The 13987-nt window shown below is 35.3% G+C and overlaps 1 pseudogene; it reads right to left on the bottom strand.

Annotated features, from left to right (window-relative positions):
• Positions 1 to 1537: 1537 nt before the first annotated feature.
• On the bottom strand, positions 1538 to 2578 carry LOC138154807 (NXPE family member 1-like; annotated as a pseudogene).
• Between the last annotated feature and the right edge of the window lie 11409 nt (positions 2579 to 13987).

Raw genomic sequence — 13987 nt, 5'->3', positions numbered from 1 at the left:
GAGACATAGAGAAAGAGAGCTGATGGATTCAAGAAGCTGGAAGACAAGAGCACAAAGCAAAGGGAGAAACCAAAAGCAGATGTTGTGACCTAAGCTGAGCTATGACCAGCTGACTATAGGATTTATAATTGATACTGGTGAGCTGATCTGACTGGAGGAATGGTATCATTGCTGGGAGCTGTTTAGAGTGAAGCATCCTTGGTTGTTTGAAGAGAGGATAGAGAAAAGACTACCTTACTCTATAGCACTATCTACAACCTGGGACAGGTAAACCCGTTGGAGATATGGCTGCATTGCCCTTTAATGTCTTCTATGGTTTAAAAATGGAAAATCCCTCAAAGCCCAAAGTGTAGATATGAATTACTTTGTGAATGTGAGACTTAAGGAAACTGCATTTTATGGAAAAAGCGTAACACTAATCCAATGTCCTGCCAAGGCTACAAGTCTGGGGAGCTCTTTGGCTCCCAGACTTAAGGGAGTAAGAGATATACACATTTATGCTTGCAAACAGAGCTATGAGGAATATTTTAAAGTAATCATTGATTCCATTTTTGTTGAAGAGGAAAGAGAAGCCCAGAGAAATTGACTTGTTCATCATTACCAGATTGAATATATATGTCAAAATTGGAAATAAAGCCCAAGTAATTCTGATTTTAGATTCATCACTTTTCCCCCACTACTCCAGACTACCTCTCTTAATTTGGTTTGGCAATGTTACCTTTGCCTTTCTGGGACCTACTTACCAAACCTAGCACAGTATTATATGGGCCTCCATTGCCTTTGGAAGAATGATTTTTTTTCTTCCAAATGACCCTTCAGAGATCATTGACTCAACTTTCTGATAATTCTACAAGAACCTTTAAGTACTTGTTCTTCCTTAGAGATCCCATTGCCCATTAGTTATTCTTTACAGACTTCCCTATTCCTGTCTACACTGGAAGTAAATACCTTTCCCTTTTGCCATTCTCGTCAACAAGATGAATATACATTTGGAAGGATTTGAAACTACCTGAGTGACCTATGTGGTAGTCATATATAAGTGAATTTGACAATTAGAAGGATGTCGTAGCTAGAGTGTCCTAGTGACCTACTTTGGTCCTGTGCTATTGTGTTTATAATCGATGACTTGGATAAGGGCATGGATGATATGCTTGCTATATTTGAAGATAGCATAGGCATATTTTGCTGGGTGCTTAGGTTGAGTTACTGACAAGAATAGTAGGAGTTCTTCATATGGCATGACTAATGTAGTTCCAGAAGTACCTTATTCTCTCATTTAAGTTTGCTTCACCCTCAAAATAATATTTCATGGGCTTAAAAATGGCTTTACTTTTTCCTATAAACTTTCTTTAGAGATATTTTTCAAAACTTTAATCATTTAAATTTCTATTCTCTGAGTACCATCTTCTCTAATAAATTTACTCAATGGAAGTTTGGAATTATTCCTTTAAATGGGGTTCTCTCTGGCTGTGAAATGTATCAGGTAAATCTATTACATCTGCAGAGCATGATCCTGGTGATTTTCTTCATCTGTCCCTTAGCAGACATAATTTAAGAACACTTTAATCTGATTTTCAACAACATGGTTGGGCAGATGCACATTGTTTGTGCCATATGCAATAGTCATGTCCCACACATCAATGACACCTACATTGAGGTTTTGGATAATGGCCTTCATAAGAAGATACTGAATATAGCCATGAAAGTCACTAAATCTCTCAGTGTCAAGGTACATCTCCCTTATGTTTTCAGCTTTGAGGATGACTTTGGTGTCTGGGCTTCTCAAAAGTAATTGCACAATGGCCCTTTGGATATTGATGGCCCTTCATATGAAGATATCAATGGGAAAGGGTCTGAAATGTTGTCCCAATATAATGACAATAGATTTGTTTTTGTCTCCTGATAATCTGTCAATTTCACGGTAACATACTTAACATCTTTCATTGAGAAGAGCTGATGAATGACAAATGGATGTCCGTGTTTTTCAACTGAATGTGAATATGTCATTCCATATCTACAAGTTCATGTTTTTTAAAGTTTACACTTCCATGATGATCAAAAAATTTCAGAGCTGTTGAAAAACAAATGAATAAATATTTCAGAAAAAGAAAAAAAAATCTGTAAAACTTCATAAAACACGATCAGCCATGTATCCTGCTCTTCAAGAGTTTGATTGGTAAGACCTAACCATCAAAGGCAGAAAAGTCTTTTATAATTTATGCATGAGAAAAGATATGAACTATATAAAGCTATATTTCTGTAGTTTGCATTTTTATATATTTGTTTATAAGTCCAAACCAAAATACAAATAAATACCACTTAAAACAACGTGAAATTCGGTTTTAATTTGGAAATTAATATATGAAAGACATACTTATCATCATTTCAGGGAAATAGAGTATCCACTGATGTAGTGTTGAATCTCCTATGAGGTAAATGAGTTTTCCTTTCTAGCAATCACTGATTATATACATAGCATTAAACTAAGTTTACATCATGCTGAAATACACCTCTCTTGCAAAGCATAACCACAGGAAATGAGGACCTTTATTCCAATATGGTATTTTTCTCTCTTCATTTCACTGTCTGATAAAAGAAATGCTGATTTATATAAAATTACCAAAAATAACACTTTATGCAACTAGATAAAATAAAAATAGCTAATAGCCAGCATTAATATAGCACTTTAAGGTTAGTAAAGCACTTTAAAATATCATATACTTTTGATTCTCACAATAACTCTAGGATGTAGGTACTATTATTATTACCCAGTTTACAGATGAGGGAACTAAGGCAAATAAAGGTTAAGGCACTAACTAGGGTCAAATAACTGGTAAGTATCAGAGGGTGAATTTGAACTCAGGTCTTCCCCAAACTCCAGGTTCAATTCTCTATATACTACATCACTTAACTTCCTAGCAACAAAGTTCATGCATAAGAATAATATCCTTATGAAAGCTATGAAAGAAAATAATGGTGAAAAGTTAGTAAAGATAAAGGCTTGGCACTACCAAGGTCACTGGATCTTGGAGAAACAGTTTTTAGTCAAGTTCAACAAAGAGGTATAATTAAGCCAAAGATCTTGCGTTCTTGTTAGAGAGAAAAGTGAGTCCCTCTGTCATGTGTTCCCCCTTACTCCATATTTGCCACCTCAATGTCTCTTGACATCATCTCTGATTTTCTCCTCCTTTGATTCTTTCTTTACCTTGGCAAGACCAATATTTCTACTCATGTCCTAGAATCCTGCCTTCTCTTTTCTTCTCTTGGAGCTTGCCCCCTGCATAGTTTAATCTCCTTCTCATCTTTGATAATTACTTTCTACAAACATGCCAACATCTCCCCAATTCTTTTTTAAAAATCCTCTATTTGAGGGGGGTCTGGGAGTTCAGTCCAGCCTCTGCCACTGGAGGGAGAAGTGGCTGAGGCACCACTGGCTGCTGCATCACATGGCAGCTTTAGAGCTACTGGCCTGCAGATTGTAGGGGGACCAATCAACCAGTCTGAGGGGTAATTGCTCTTGCTTGGATCTGTATTGCTCTTTATGGTGGAGGTCCTGGGGTGCATGACCCATGTGCCAGAGCCAGTGGGGGCTTCAGAGAGGGCACCCAACTAATGGCTCTGGCAGCTGAGAAAACCCCAGTGATTTGGGACAAAACTTTCCTCTCTGGAAGCAGAGTTCTACTGTGGCAAAAAGCTCAAAAGTCAAGTAATTGAGTGGCAACATGAGCAAGCAAAAGAAACAAATCAAGCACAGCAATCTGACTCTGGACTCCTTTTTTGGGGACAAAATGGATCAAAGCATGGAATGGCAGGAATAAAATGAACTCAGAACTCCTGCACCAAAAGCTTCCAAGAAAAATATTAACTGGTTGCAGGCCATAGAGGAGCTTAAGAAGAATTTTGAAAACCAAGTAAGAAAAGTGGAGGAAAATTGGGAAGAGAAATGAGAATGATGCAAGAAAATCATGAAAAGAGTCAACAACCTGACTGAAGAATATAACACCTTAAAAAACAGACTAACTCAAATGGCAAAAGAAGCTCAAAAAACCAATGAGGAGAACAATGCCTTAAAAAGCCCAATTTGCCAGATGGAAAAAGAATCTCAAAAGCTCACTGAAGAGAATCATTCCTTCAGAATTAGATTGGAGCAAATGGAAGCTAGTGACTTTATGAAAAATCAAGATATTATTAAACAGATCCTAACAAATAAAAAAAAATAGAAGGTGATGTGAAATATCTCATGGGAAAAACCACTGACCTGGAAAATAGATCCAGGAGAGATAATTTAAAAATTATTGGATTACCTGAAAGCCAAGATAAAAAAAAGAACCTAGAAGTCATTCTTCAAGAAATTCTCAAGGAAAATTGCCCTGATATTTTAGAACCAGAGGGCAAAATAGAGGTTGGAAGAATCCATCAATCACCTCCTGAAAAAGATACCCAAAAGAAAAGTCCTAGGAATATTATAACCAGGTTCCAGAGTTCCAAGGTCAAGGAGAAAATATTACAAGCAGCCAAGAAGAAACAATTTGAATACTGTGGAAACACAATCAGGATAACACAGGATCTGGAAGCTTCTACACTGAGGGATTGAAGGGCTTGGAACATGATATTCTGGTGGTCAAAGGAGCTAGGATTAAAACCAAGAATCACCTACCCAGCACAACTGAGCATCATGTTTCAAGGGAAAATATAGTCATTCAATGAAATATGGACTTTCAAGCATTCTTAATGAAAAAACCAGAGTTGAATAGAAAATTTGATATTCAGATATAAGAAGCAAAAGAAGCATGAGAAGGTAAACAGGGAAAAGAAACCATAAGGAACTTATTAAAATTGAACTATTTCCATTCCTACATGGAAAAATTATAATTGTAACTTATGAAACTTTTCTCAGTGTGAGAATAGTTGAAAGGAATATATATATATATATATGTGTATACATACAAACATATGTCTATATAGGAGGGTGTATGGGTGTATGAATACATATGTGAGTGTGTGTATATATGTGTACAGGTATACATAGACAGAGGTCACAGGACTAATTGAATAGAAAGGGATGATACTTAAAGCATGAAATTTAGAGGTGAGAGAGGAATATAATGAGAGGAGATATAGTGAGAGACAGAATGGGGTAAATTAATTCATATAGAAGTGGCAAGGGAAAACTGTTACAGTGGAGGGGAAGAACAGGAAGGTAAAATGGAATGGGTCAACCTTACTCTCATTGAATTTGGCTTAGGGAGGGAATTATATATACACTAAATAGGGTATCTTGCCCTATAGGAGAGTAGTGCAGAAAGGGATGAGATGGGGGATGATAGAGGGGAGGGCAGGTTGGGGGGGGAGGGAAGTTGGTAGCACACACTTTTCAAAAGGGACAGGGTCAAAGTAAAGAATAGAACAAGTGGGGGTGGGATAAGATGGAGGAAAATATAGTCAATCTTTTACAATATATCCACTATGGACATGTTTTGCATAGCTACACATGTACGACTATATCGAATTGCTTATCTTCCCAGTAAGGATGAGTGATGAGGGAGGAAGTGAAAGAATCTGGAATCCAAAGATTTAAAATCAAATGTTTAATACACACACATACACACACATAATTTTTTGTGCATGCAACTGGGAAATAAGATATACAGGCACTGGGGTATAGAGATCCATCTTGCCCTACTGGAAAGTTGGAGGGGGTATGGGGGAGGATATAGGAGAGAGAAGATTGGGGGAGGGGGTATACAGTGGGATTGCTGTTTTGGGGTGGTGGGTAGGGGAAAGACAGGGTGAAATTTTTGCTTTCTTTTCACTCAGACAACCTCCATCTTCCTTTACATTACAAATAAATTTATACACACACACACACACACACACACATATATATATATATATATATATATATATATACTTACCAATTTCATTCTACTTTTCTGCACCTTAGAAACTAGAGAGGGTTAAATGCTTAACAATTTATGCACCAAGAGAACTGCGCTGGGGATTCTGGTTGCTGCAGATATATGTCTCTTATTATTTTACCTATGTTCCTAGGTTCACAGCAATTTCAAAAATAAAATACTCCTGGGAAGTTAGCAGTTCGAAGATGGTAAGCTCCCATCTGCAGATATTCTGGCTGTTGGCAACCAGCAGAGCACTTTCAGTTCTCCATAGTGGGTTCCCCTTTTTAATCTTAATTCCCTTTGACAAGCCCCCAAATTGTGAGAGACATGCTCATTCTGGAAAGAACAATACTTGTCAAGTCAGGCAAGTTCTCATTTAATTTTACATTCCTAGTGAATGTGTCCCTCCTGAACAGAGAGTACACTTGCTCAGACAAATGTAAACATTTATATGCTGTTTCCAATTCAAATTTTCATCCTTGCTATCCACTGACTAGAGGCAACTTCTTGAACCACCCACTTTATATTCTCTTACTTAATATGTTCCCCCTCAAACGCTAGTTGAGTATGTGTACGAGCTTCTAACCTTTTACTTGATCAGAAGCCTAGTTCTTCTAGGTCACAGCTTTGATTAGAACCAGTCACCTCTGACTTACATTCTGTTATCACGCAAAGCTGGGAGTAGTTCTAATCCTGTGGAAATAGAATTCCTCCTTTTGTTTCCCACAGTATCAGATGTATACAGTGTGAGGAAAAAAAAGCTATACCTAGTTTCTGCCATACTGTTTTCTAGTTTTTTCTGAAATTTTTGTCAAATAATGAGTTTTTTGTTAAAAAAAAAAAGCTTGGGTCTTTGGGTTTTTCATATACTAGAATATTATAGTTAGTTCTATAATGTAATTTATACATAATCTATTCTTCTGATCTACTACTCTATTTATTATCCAGTACTAGATTCTTTGATAATTATGACTTTATAATACAGTTTGAGATCTGGTACAGGAGACAACCTTCTTTTGCATTTTTATTCATTAATTCTCTTGATATTCTTGAGCTTTTGTTCTTCCAGATAAGTTTTCTTTTTCTTTTTTCTAGCCCTGTTAGTTTGATTGTCATGGCACTGAATAAATAAGTTAGTTTAGGAAGAATTATCATTTCTATTATTTTGGCTTGACCTATCCACACACAATTAATATTTTTTTCCCAGGGAAGTAGGAGGAGAAAGGAGAAAGAAAGAAAAGGGAAAGGGTGAATCAAAGGAAGGGGAGAAGTAGTAAGAGAAAGAGAAAAGAAAAGGTAGAGGCACTGAAAGAAAGGAGGGCAGATTGAGGGAGGCAGTGGTCAGAAACCCATCACTGGTGAGCAGGAAAAGGGTGATGGGAGACAGTAAAGTATAAAAATGGGAAATAGTATGGAGACAAAGACATAGTAATCATAACCATGAAAGTGAATGGAATGAGCTCTTCCATAAAACATAAGCAAATAGCAGCATGAATAAAAACCATAATCCTACAATATATTGTTTACATGTTGAAGCAGATATATATATATATATATATATATATATATATATATATATATATATATATATATATATATATATATATATATATATATATATGAAATAAAGGCAAAAGACTGGAGAAGAATATATTATACTTCAGCTGAAGTTTTAAAAAAAGCAGTCATAAAAATCCTGATCTCAGACAAAGCAAAACCAAAAATAGATGTAATTAAAAGAGATAAGGAAGGAAGCTACATTTTGCTAAATGATAAAATAGACAATGAAGTAATATCAATACTAAACATGTATGTACCAAGTGGTATAGCATTCAAATTCTTAGAGGAGAAGCTAAGTGAGTTACAGGAAGAAATGGAGAGCAAAACTATACTAGTGGAGGACCTCCATCCCCCCTTTCAGAACTAGAAAAACATAAACACAAAATAAACCAAAAGGAAGTAAAGGAGGTGAATAGAATTTTAGAAAAGTTAGATATGATAGATCTCAAGAGAAAAGTGAATGGAGATAGAAGGAATATACTTTTTTTCTCAGTGGCACATGGCATCTACATAAAAATTAACCATGTTGGGGCACCTAGATGGTGCAGTGAGTAGAGCACCAGCCCTGGAGTCAGGAGGACCTGAGTTCAAATTCGGCCTCAGATACTTAATACAAAAGCTAGCTATGTGACCTTGGGCAAGTTGCTTAACCCTAATTGCCCTCCAAAAAATAAAACAAAAAAATTAACTATGTTTTAGGGCATTAAAACCTCACAATCTAAGGTAGAAAGGCAGAAATATTAAATGCATCCTTTTCATATCATGATTCAATAAAAATTACATGTAATAAAGGGCCATGGAAAGACAGACTAAAAATCAATTGGAAACTTAGTAATCTAATCCTAAAGATTGAGTGGGTCAAACATCAAAACAATTGATAATTTCATCAAAGAGGACTACAATAATGAGACAACATAATAAAACTTATGGTATGCAGCCAAAGCAGTTTTTAGGAAAATAATTATATCTTTAAATGCTAACATGAATAAAATAGAGAAAGAGATCAATGACCTGGGCAGACAACTAAAAAAGCTAGGGAAAAATATTTAAAACCTTCAATTTAATACCAAATTATAAATTCTGAAAATCAAAGGAGAGATGAATAAAATTGAAAGTAAGAAAACTATTGGACTAATAAATAAAGTAAGACCTGGTTTTATAAAAAAAAAAACCAACCAATAAAATATACATACCTTTGGGTAATTCAATTAAAAAAAAAGAAAGAAGAAAATCAAATTACCCTTATCAAAAATGAAAAGTGTGAATTCATCACCAATGAATAGGAAATTGAAACAATAATTAGGAGCAATTTTGCCCAACTGTATGCTAATAAATCCGACAATCTAAATGGAATGGATGAATATTTATTAAAAAAAATGTAAATTGCCCAGATTAGCAGAAGAGGAGATAAAATACTTAAATAACCTCATCTCAGAAAAAGAAATTGAACAAGCCATCAAAGAAGTCACTAAGAAAAAATCTCCAGGATCAGATGGATTTACAAGTGAATTTTACCAAATATTTAAAAAATAATTAATTCCAATACTATGTAAACTATTTGGAAAAATAAGTGAAAAAGGAGTCCTACCAAATTATTTTTATGACACAAATATGGTGCTGATACCTAAGCCAGGAAGAGCTAAAATAGAGAAAGAAAATTATACACCAATTTCACTGATGAATATTGATGCAAATATTAAAAATAAAATATCAACAAGAAGATTACAGCAAATTATAACTGGGATAATACACTATGACCTGGTGAGATTTATGCCAGGAATGAAGACCTGGTTCCATAGTAGGAAAACTATCAGTATAATTGACTATATCAATAACAGAATTAAAAGAAATCTTGTGATGGTTTCAATAGATGCAAAAAAGCTTTTGTCAAAATACAGAACCCATTCCTATTTAAAAACAAAACAAAACTACAGGGCATATGAATAAATGAAATTTTCCTTAAAATTATAAGTAACAAATACAAAAACCATCAGCAAACATTATATGTAATGGGGATAAAGCTAGAAGCTTTCCCAATAAGATCAGGGGTCAAACAAGGATGTCCATTACACCACTATTATTCAATTATACTAGAAATGTTAACTTTAGCACTAAGAAAAGAAAAATAAATTGAAGAAATTAGAATATGCAAAGAAGAAATAAAACTATCTCTCTTTTCATATGATGGTATACATACATGGTTCCTAAAGAATCAACTAAAAAACTACTTGAAATAATAAACAACTTTAGCAAAATTTCAGGATATAAAATAAAACCACATTAATAATCAGCATTTCTGTATATTAGTGACAAAGCCCAGTAGCAAGAGATAGAAAGTGAAATTCCATTTAAAACAACTGTAGACAACATGCAATCTTTGGGGGTCCACCTGCCAAGACAAACCCAGGAACTATGTGAACACAATTACAAAACACTTTTCACACAAATAAAGTCAGATCTAAATATTGGGAAAACATCATTTTCCCCACATATCCTCCAACATTTGTCATTTACTTTTTCTGTCCTATTAACCAATCTAATGGGGAAGTGGTAGTACCTCAGAATTGTTTTAATTTGAATTTCTTCAGTCAATAGTGAATTAGAGTATTTTTTTCATATGGCTATAGATAGCTTTGATTAGTACATTTAAAAACTGTTCACATCTTTAGTTTATTTATCAATTGGAGAATGGCTCTTATTTTTATAAATTTGACTCAGTTCTCTATAGAATTGAGAAATGAGGCTTTTAGCAGAGAAATCTGCTTCAAAAAATTTTCACAGTTATCATTGCTAACTGTATTTCCCTCCACCCTATCCTCCCTTCATTCATTCTATTATGTCTCCCCTTTCATCCTCACACTACTCAGAAGTGTTTCATTTTTAACTATCCCAGCCCCCAATCTGCCTTTGCTTCTCTCACAATCCTATTCTCTTATCCTCTTCCCTTCCTAGCTTCCTGTAAGGTAAGATTGATTCATAGACTCAACTGAATGTTTGTTATCCCCTCTTTGAGCCAATTCTGATGAGAGTAAGATTCACTCAATCTCCCCCACCTCCCATCTTTTCCCCTCTGCTGTAAAAGCTAAAACTATATAATATAAAGCAGCAATTATCAAAACTATTAGGTGCTGGTAAAGAAATAGAGTGGTGGATCAGTGGAATATATTAGGAATGCAAAACATAATAGTCAATGATTATAGTATTCTACTGTTTAATAAACTGAATGACTCTAGGTTCTGCGATAAGAACTCACTATTTGAAAATGCTGGGAAAACTGGAAAATGATATGGTAGAAACTAGGCATCTTAAACTACATACCAAGATAAGGTCAAAATTGGTACATAATTTAAGCATAAAGGGTGATACCATAAGCAAATTAGGATTGCAAGGAATAGCTCACCTGTCTGATCCATGGATAAGGGAAGAATTTAGGACCAAACAAGAGACAGAAAACTTTATGAAATGCAAAATGGATAATTTTGATTATATTAAATTAAAAAAAGTTTTACACAAACAAAACCAATGCACCAAGATTAGAAGGAAAGCAGGAAAGTGGGAAACAATTTTTACTGCCAGTGTATCTGCTATAGGCTTCATTTCTCAGATATATAGAGAACTGAGTCAAATTTATAAAAATAAAAGTCATTCCTCAATTGATAAATGCTCCAAGATATGAACAGGCAGTTTTCAGACAAGTAAATAAAAGCTATCTATAGTCATATAAAAATGCTCTAAATCACTATTGATTAGAGAAATGAAAATTAAAACAACTTTGAGGTATCATCTTATACCTATCAGATTGGCTAACATGACAGAAAAAGAAAGTGATAAGTGTTCGAGAAGATGTAGGAAAATTGGAACACTAATACATTGTTGGTGGAGTTCTGAACTGATCCACCCATTCTGGAGAGGAATTTGGAACTATGCCCTAAGGGCTATAAAATTGTACATACCCTTAGATCCAGCAATACCACTACTAGGTCTGTATCCCAAAGAAATCATAAAAAAGGGAAAAGGGATCCATATATACAAAAATATTTATAGCAGCTCTTTTATGGTGGAAAAAATTGGAAATTAAGGGGATAACTCTCAATTGGGGAATGCCTGAACAAGTTGTGATATATGAATGTAATAGAATACTATTATAGTATAAGAAATGAAGATCAGGCAGACTTCAGAAAACCCTAGAAAGACTTAAATGAGTTGTTGTTGAGTGACATGAGCAGAACCAGAACATTATACAGAGTAACAGCAACATTGTGCTAGGATCAGCTTTAATAGACTTAACTCTTTTCAGCAATACAGTGATGCAATATAATTCCAGAAGATTCATGATGGAAAATATACATCCTGAGGAAGAACTTTGGAGCCTGAATGCATATCAAAGCATACAGTTTTCTCTCATTTTTTTTTTGTTTATTTCTTACAGTTTTTCCCTTTTGTTCTGATTCTACTTTCACAACATGACTAATGTGCAAATATTTCCAATATGATTGTACATATATGGCTTATATAAGATTGCTTGCCATCTTGGGGAGGGGAGAGAGAAGGAAAGGAGGGAGAAAAAAATTTGGAATTCAAAATCTTGTAAAAGATGAATGTTGAAAACTACCTTTATATGTAATTGGAAAAATAAAATACTATTGGGTGTGGGGGGGGGGGAGAAAAAAGTCCTAATTAGATGGATATTGAGAGTGAATCACCAGAATTCAAGGAAATGTGATTTCATTATTATTGAAGATAATCATTGTTTTGCTTTGATCTTTTGTTTCATGATGTTCATGTTTAAGTTTTCTTGATTTCTTGGTGACATGTAAATCTTCCTTCTCAGAAGTAGTTCATTGTGAGCCCTCTATGTAGTTTGATCTAAAAACCTTATAGATTTGACTTATAGATAAGTGATCCGTGGAGAGAGTGAATTGCTACTACCTCATAAAGCAAAATAAAAGTAGGGGGAGGGCCGGAAGAATAGAGTGACTAGAGATGAATTGAAGGGATTAGGACAACAAGTGATCAATAATGGGAACTGAGTGAATCACAGTGACTCCAACTTGTGATTCAACCTTGGAACTAGCTTGGTTTCTATTTATGAGGTCTAGTTCAACTTTTTGTCTTGTGAGAAAACTTTACTCAATAGAAAATTTATTCAGTTGTAGAAATTGAGAAAAAAAAAACCTTATTGCATGGTTTGAATGCAGCCCTGTGTGGCTGGGAAATTGGATCATCTCTACACTCTGTTTAGAGACCCTTAACCAAGGACCTAGATTATGCTGTCCAGAAACTCAGATCAGAAGATTGATGCAAGGTGTTTTCTCAAAATTCTATATCTCAAGCAACCTATATTAATTTTCTGAAACCTAGAACTGTACTGATCAATCAGTCATTGTTTCCATATTATAGTTATTTGGAGAGTAGGATATTTCCTTTCATGAATTCAGGAAATTTCACCTGTTAACTCCCTCCCTCAATCTAAGGGCTTCTACCAGATCCTTTTGACTATTCCCATAGCTGCCAAATTTGTTGTATGAACTCCTGGATCATTTGAAGAAAGTTCATGCTCCAGAGTGAACTGCAGAATCCTAAACTTTTATCTAGTACAGACCCTAAAGCAGCTGACATCTAGATGAGACAACTATCCCAGGACTCTGGAGAAGGGCTGAGTCTACTGTCTTAGTTATTTTTTCTTTTCCCTTGTTATGTGTCCAACCACCAAGGCCTTGATTAAGTGTGTGTTGGTATTTTCTTTCTCCACATTCTTAGCTCCCCCTTCCTTTTTTTCTATTTGTAATAGACAATGATAGACACTACCTGTTGCTTTATCTGTTTATGCTCATTGCCCTATTGGAAATTTCACAATGATTTGCATGTCCCTGATAGGTCTTCTCAAAAAATTAACCTCCTGGGACAAAAATGCCTTTCTTCATCTACCCTCCCATATATATATAATTTCTCATTAAATCTCTCTAAGCTCACCAACCTAAGCAACATGCCATCCTGGCCCAATTGGTCTCCTGTGGCATCTTGGCTTATATCTGACACTACTTTCTTGGCCAGAGTGGGAGGAATTCTCTTTCTTTAGGCTAAAAAGGTGAAATGTCAGGATCTCTGTGCCAAGGGACCACCCCTCTCTTTTCACTTTCCTCTTTGTTTTGCAGAGCTAAGGTCCAGCAAGCAAACTGTGCCCTGAGTTTAGCATAACAGCAATCACTTGCTCTCATCCTGTGGATGAATTCTTCTGGAGCAAAATCACAGGATTGTTTCATACTAGCTCCAGGTGGTCCCTGAGCTCAAGCAAGCACCTATAGGAGCCATGTTCCAGTCATGAAGCCCTGCTTTGAATTAAATTTGCCTCATTGTTGTTGTTATCCCCACATTACCATGGCTACAGCTCACTGCATGTTTCTTTGTCTAGCCACTACTATATATATCAAGACTTAACCTCATTGCCTTCGGTCTCCTTCATTCTAGAGGAGACCCTGGTTCATGTGCCTAGTTTCCCTCCTCCAAGGAAATAAAGAAGGCTTTCT

This window comes from Petaurus breviceps, unplaced genomic scaffold (assembly GCF_028583685.1).
Source record: "Petaurus breviceps papuanus isolate PSGF00001 unplaced genomic scaffold, PetGlider_PUasm1.0 91133, whole genome shotgun sequence".
NCBI lineage: Eukaryota > Metazoa > Chordata > Mammalia > Diprotodontia > Petauridae > Petaurus > Petaurus breviceps.
Note: the sequence above shows the minus strand (reverse complement) of the source record. Positions and strands in the feature narration are given on the sequence as shown.